Source organism: Branchiostoma floridae, chromosome 17, assembly GCF_000003815.2.
Source record: "Branchiostoma floridae strain S238N-H82 chromosome 17, Bfl_VNyyK, whole genome shotgun sequence".
In the NCBI taxonomy this organism is placed as follows: domain Eukaryota; kingdom Metazoa; phylum Chordata; class Leptocardii; order Amphioxiformes; family Branchiostomatidae; genus Branchiostoma; species Branchiostoma floridae.
In genome coordinates, this window is record NC_049995.1 from 7,383,633 (window position 1) to 7,389,068 (window position 5,436).

At 41.0% G+C, this 5,436-nt stretch overlaps 1 long non-coding RNA gene across 1 annotated transcript; it reads right to left on the reverse strand.

The window, feature by feature from the left end:
* LOC118405077 lies at positions 1 to 4,957 on the reverse strand. The gene is made up of 4 exons (XR_004829837.1): positions 4,640 to 4,957; positions 2,136 to 2,250; positions 785 to 885; positions 1 to 59 (listed from the first exon to the last, which is right to left on the reverse strand). It is a non-coding gene; the product is annotated as an uncharacterized LOC118405077 (long non-coding RNA).
* Between the last annotated feature and the right edge of the window lie 479 nt (positions 4,958 to 5,436).

The window sequence follows — 5,436 nt, forward strand, 5'->3', positions numbered from 1 at the left end:
TACGTGATGCAGGTGCACCGCAGCTGGAAGGCACAGCTGCGAACCGAGTAGCCTGACACCTGCGGAAACGTACCAAGTTCAGAGATACGTTTATGAAGGTGAAAATTAAATCCTGGTAAACTTTTTTTTTCTAAATCAGATTCGTAGGGCCTGATGTTACCATCATGAAGATGAAGAGCGGCCCATAGCGCTAACTGTAGCAGCATCTCTTCTCCCTACGCCAGAAACATCAAGCTTAGGCAAGCTTGACTTCACTGACTCAATAGGCGGAGCAGGGGTTACGAGGCTCAATTAAAAGCGTCCTGCAGGCCGATTTGAGCATTCGTGAATAAACAAAGTTTAAAACAAAGACAATTCAACAAAGTGGAGATGAACTTCCGGACACTCAGGGTGACATCCGTCTCTCTTCTTCAGCGTCACTAGATTGACGTGACATTAGTTCAATAGCTTTCAACTTATGTCATAACGTGTGTGTAAAATCATGTGATATATCAGGATTTTATACCATGTAATGGTTTGTTAGATTTTGTATGACCTTTTCTTGTCAGTGGCAAATGGCCTACATGCCAATTTGAGCTTCTCATTGATAAACAAATATTCAAAGAAACCCCAGTTCCTAGGTGTACCCAGGCCAATACATCTGTAGCGCGTATTATTTCTGACGCATATACGTAATGCACACAATGTCTTCTATGCATTTTGATTGTTGTGCTTTTTACTTTTCCCTCTGTTCCTTACATATAGAATAACGCATGAATATTAAACTGTGATAAATCAAACTCACGCTTTGAGCAAGAAGAAACATCAGTAGAAATCCCAAACAGGTTGCCGGAAGGTCTCTGTGACACCACTGTACCATCTTGCCAGGTCCTGTTAGTTACCGGTCTGAAAAACACATTGTCAGAGCTTGAAATATGTATAGAACTATAGATGCAATATGTGGCGTCGTGTGTGGCGCAACTGGTAGAGCGTTCGGCTCGGGATCTAGAGGTCCCGAGTTCGATCTCCACCTTGCCCCGACGTTGTGCCCTTGGGAAAGGCACTTTACAAGACCTTCCTCACTTCACCCAGGTGTAAAAATGGGTACCTGACTTCGGTCGGGGAGGTAAAAGAAAAGACTAAATTTGCCTTCTGTCTGTACCTTGTATGTGGCATTGTTAACATAAGTTACTAACTTGAGTTCAGTGCCACATTGTCCTCGTCTGTCCAATAGCAAATAGACAAAAAGATGCAACAGTACGTCAATGACAAATGTTAAAGTTACGGTGGCTACATTTCATTACCAGCGATCGACCCATTTTGAAATTCCTGTGCTGTAAAAGTGCCCGACCAATTTTGTTTCAAAGAAAGGTTGTTGTTTTAAGGCGGCTCTATGTAATATTACTTTATATTCGGCAATTTAGTTTCACAAGTTGTCACCCATAATTTTCAAACAAGAAAGACTTTCAGTCGCTGGCATTTCAACACTGCGAAAAAATGTTTCTGCATGCATTAAAAATGCGTTCGGGACAATCGCTGAAATCGTGACCGAGGACAAAGGGATGGAATATTCTTTGACCGATAAAAAATGCGGGCACAAGAAAAGGCCGGTGTCACACACCACGGAGCCAATACAGGACCGCACACTACCGCCCCGCGGGGTGTGGTCATCGCCAAGGCAACGGGCTTGAATTCCCAGGAGCTGATGACCTACTGAATGGTGTAGCCTGATGATCTCCAAGCAGATACGCGGAGTTTTGACTCGTTTTGACTCGTTTTTTCCTGGTTTCGTTCGTCTTGTATACGGTGGTAAGTTTGCTTGAATCTCCTTTTCACAGTGCAAAATACGTGACCGACAAAACAAGTAAAAAGTCTGATATGTTCATAAAACGTGTTTAGGACAGACATCTGCTTGAAGATGATAACGGTAAAAACACGGGCATAACGAGAGCATGAATTATCAAAAAGAAGAAAAAAATCCCTTGGTCATAATAATTATTAATCAACGCGTAACATTAATGTCACAGTGCCCTTAATATGCCTGTACAGGATAAGGTTGTTAATGTTAGTGCTTGCATGTTTTCAATACTTAAGACTCATGTCTTAGAATACAATGTTTGCTTTCAAGAGAGGAAAACAGTAGACAAACATCTTACCAAGTCCTGTGCGAATGCTTCACAGGTTTGCCTCAGGATGACTGGAAGATTTCGTCATTCGATGTGGATAGAAGCATGATCATACGGACTCAGTACAGTCACATGCGGAGTTCCACTACATAAGTTTTAAATACATAAATGTCAGAGGTCATACGGGGTCCAGTGCATCATGGGAGTTCTCGATGCAAATTTTAGACGTCAGGGTAGGGTCAGGAAAATATGGGAAATATTTTCAAAAAAGATAATGTACGATACGACAAGGTAAGTGTTTTGGGAATATTTACTTCCTAGTTGGTATTACAATTACTTCTTTTTTCCAAGTTATATTCCAATGTGACATTATACCCAATTCATCGCTTTCTACAAAAAAAGTACTTTTGCACCGCCGCACATTGCAATACATTACATACTAGTCACCCAAGGACAAGTGGGCAGAGACTATTGAAATCAATTTCCATCATTCAAAGTTTTAGTCAACAAATATCATTTAATTAGATTGGGTAGCCCAGTTGGTGTTGTTAGTCGCTCTCAGTCTAGAAAAGCTATTCGCCAAGCAGAGGTTAGGCTCCGGCTGTTTTTTGACGTTACGTGTTTTAGGCGTTTTTAACGGGCTTTTAATTTTGTACGATTTTCTATGTCTGAGCGCGAGACTTAAAGAAAACGGTACAAAACAGAAAGCTTGATAAAAACGCCTAACAACACGTCAATAACAGCCGAGGCCCAAACTCTGCTTTAAAAGTATAGGAAAGTGTAAGTGTAACTGTTGACTAAGCCATACATGCTTTGTAGAGTGCAAGCACACGTGCAGTTTGGTCACAAAAGCGTGCGTGATAGAGGCGATTTTTGACAGCCTTTTGGGAGACAAAGAACATGATTGTGATAAGGGTATTCCCTGGACACATGTTGCACGAATTAGACGGCCAAAAAGCATTTAAAGCTGGTGTTACAAGAAGGAAAATAGCTTGCTCGACGAATCTGCGACCTCTAAAAATGATTTTTGTTGTCGGCAATGCGACATTTAACGTTAAAGATCTGCCAATATTCGCAGATCACCGAAATTGGTAGGGTGCTCCCCAATCCGTTGGACTCCATAGGGTTTTGTACGGAGGCGGTACTTACCACTTACGGATCCCAAAAGATTACCCACGTTTTTTTTTTCACGTAGACAGCACGCACGACGGGTTGTGCCCTTAGCTTAACCGTGCATTCGGTGCCGCGCCAATCTACACATATACTGCAGACGTGATCAGATTATCTATTGTTGACATCAAAACCAATTTTCCTACCTTTCTATTTTGATTGTACAATTGAAGAATTTGTTATCGTCAAGTGTAATCAAAGTCCAAAACCCTGGATTATGTGCTGTAGTTAGAAAGCAATACATGTAACTTACTTATTACCCGAAACCGCAGAATCTCCCGAAAGTCTAATCTCCAAGCAGATCCTACGGTACCCCGGTAGCAAAACACACTCCTAAGCCGGCTTCACTCCTCTGGCAGCTTTTGATACTGTCTTATGCTACCGTAGGATCTGCTTGGAGATTACCGAAAGTCGACATCAAAGAAAAACATCTGTTTTTCCGTACATTCTTACAAAAGAATGCAAAAATAACATAGAAAACTGGAGTAAAATATTCATGATGTTATATGAACCATGATATATGAACTGTCACATTTATTTTCTTGTCAGATGTAATTCTACTCCAAAATTGTACGCCGAGACGCAAATCTGAAATTTATAAAATCACACTCAGGTGAAAGATATTATAACAACGAATGTGACTGACTCTGTCGACCAGACTATTTATGTAAAGAGCAATTTAGAAAAACAGGTCCCCTTTACACATCTAGATTGTCCGATATTGCACTGTTATTTTACTATAATGCTTGTTGATACAACCCAGACCAACATTCTTCAGATTTCCATCCAAGCGTAAAGTGCATTACGGTGTCGAATGTCGTGCTAGCTTTCTCTCACACGGCCCTATAGTATGTCAGTCCGTCTACACATGTTTTGTTGAAGAGGATATTGATATCAGTTTATAGTATAGCTGTCTGGATAATTGTACTACTTTTACGTCTTCCCCGTGTATTGTACATATTCTAGAAGGGATATGTGATGAAGTATTTAAAAAAAACTCACGAAATTCGAAAGGAAATCATGAAAATATGACATTGAATGCGCCAGCACTAAGAAAATGATATTTCAAGCAAGAAAGCTTAATGGAAGTAGACAAAAGCAGCATGGGAGAAGCAATACACATCTGTTGACGAAAGTAGAATATTTTCACACACACAAACGCCTTTCCTAGTCCGTCTGAAACGTCCATTTCTTCACTTGACGTGAACACCTTTAAAAATACATTTTCCATAATCTTTCTCTTTTGTGTTACATACATATTGTTGCTTGCTACCCCCTTGCAATTAGCATTGCCATTTCCCTCAGATTTTTCCGCATCAAAAATCACCACGGTGAATAGTACAGAAATGCCACAAAAAACTTACCCGTCTGACAAGGTGTCCACTGCTGCACAAATGCAAGGCTGGCTTTTTCCCTCGGTGTACCGTAATGTGGTAGCCTCTAATATGGACCGCGTTTATACGCAGAGATTGGCGATCATCATGCAATAAGATCGTCTCTAAAAATCAAGACCGTCTCTAAAATCAAGACCACTTGTCAGTCATCCTTGCATCACCATGGTAACGGTTCCTATAGCAACGGCCGACATCCCACACTTGTTTTTCTTCAAAAGTGGTGTGAATAGCAAACCGCCTGACTACCGTTATATCCAGGTACGTTCTTGCTTACATTATAGACGTACATATATATGTCAAAACCACGTATGCTGTCCGAGACACTAGGCCACGCCCCCAACTTTGATTGACAGCGCACTATATTTTCAAGGGGGCTGTTATACCTACCTACAAAAAGTCAACTCTTACATATGTTAGTCATAGAGGTTGTATGGAATTATTGCTATTTCACGCAAGGGAAGGAGTTTTGCTATCCAAACCACGAAAATGTTTGGAATGGTTGAGTGTGTCATTGAAGACAACCCGCCAGGTGTCTATAATGGATTGTCCCCTTTAACAGGGCTGTCACTATGGCTTTGCTATGACTTGAGCCATTGGGGGATAGCACGGCATGTTATCGTGTAACGTTATGTATTATTCACGCTGTTCCCGCTTTCGGCTTTTCACCTCTTTATCCAATAATAACACCTGTACTAAGCGCAGAGGCTATCGATAGATTACCGCTTTTGAAAACAAAATTATCTCGTTTCGTGTTGCACGAAAGCCCA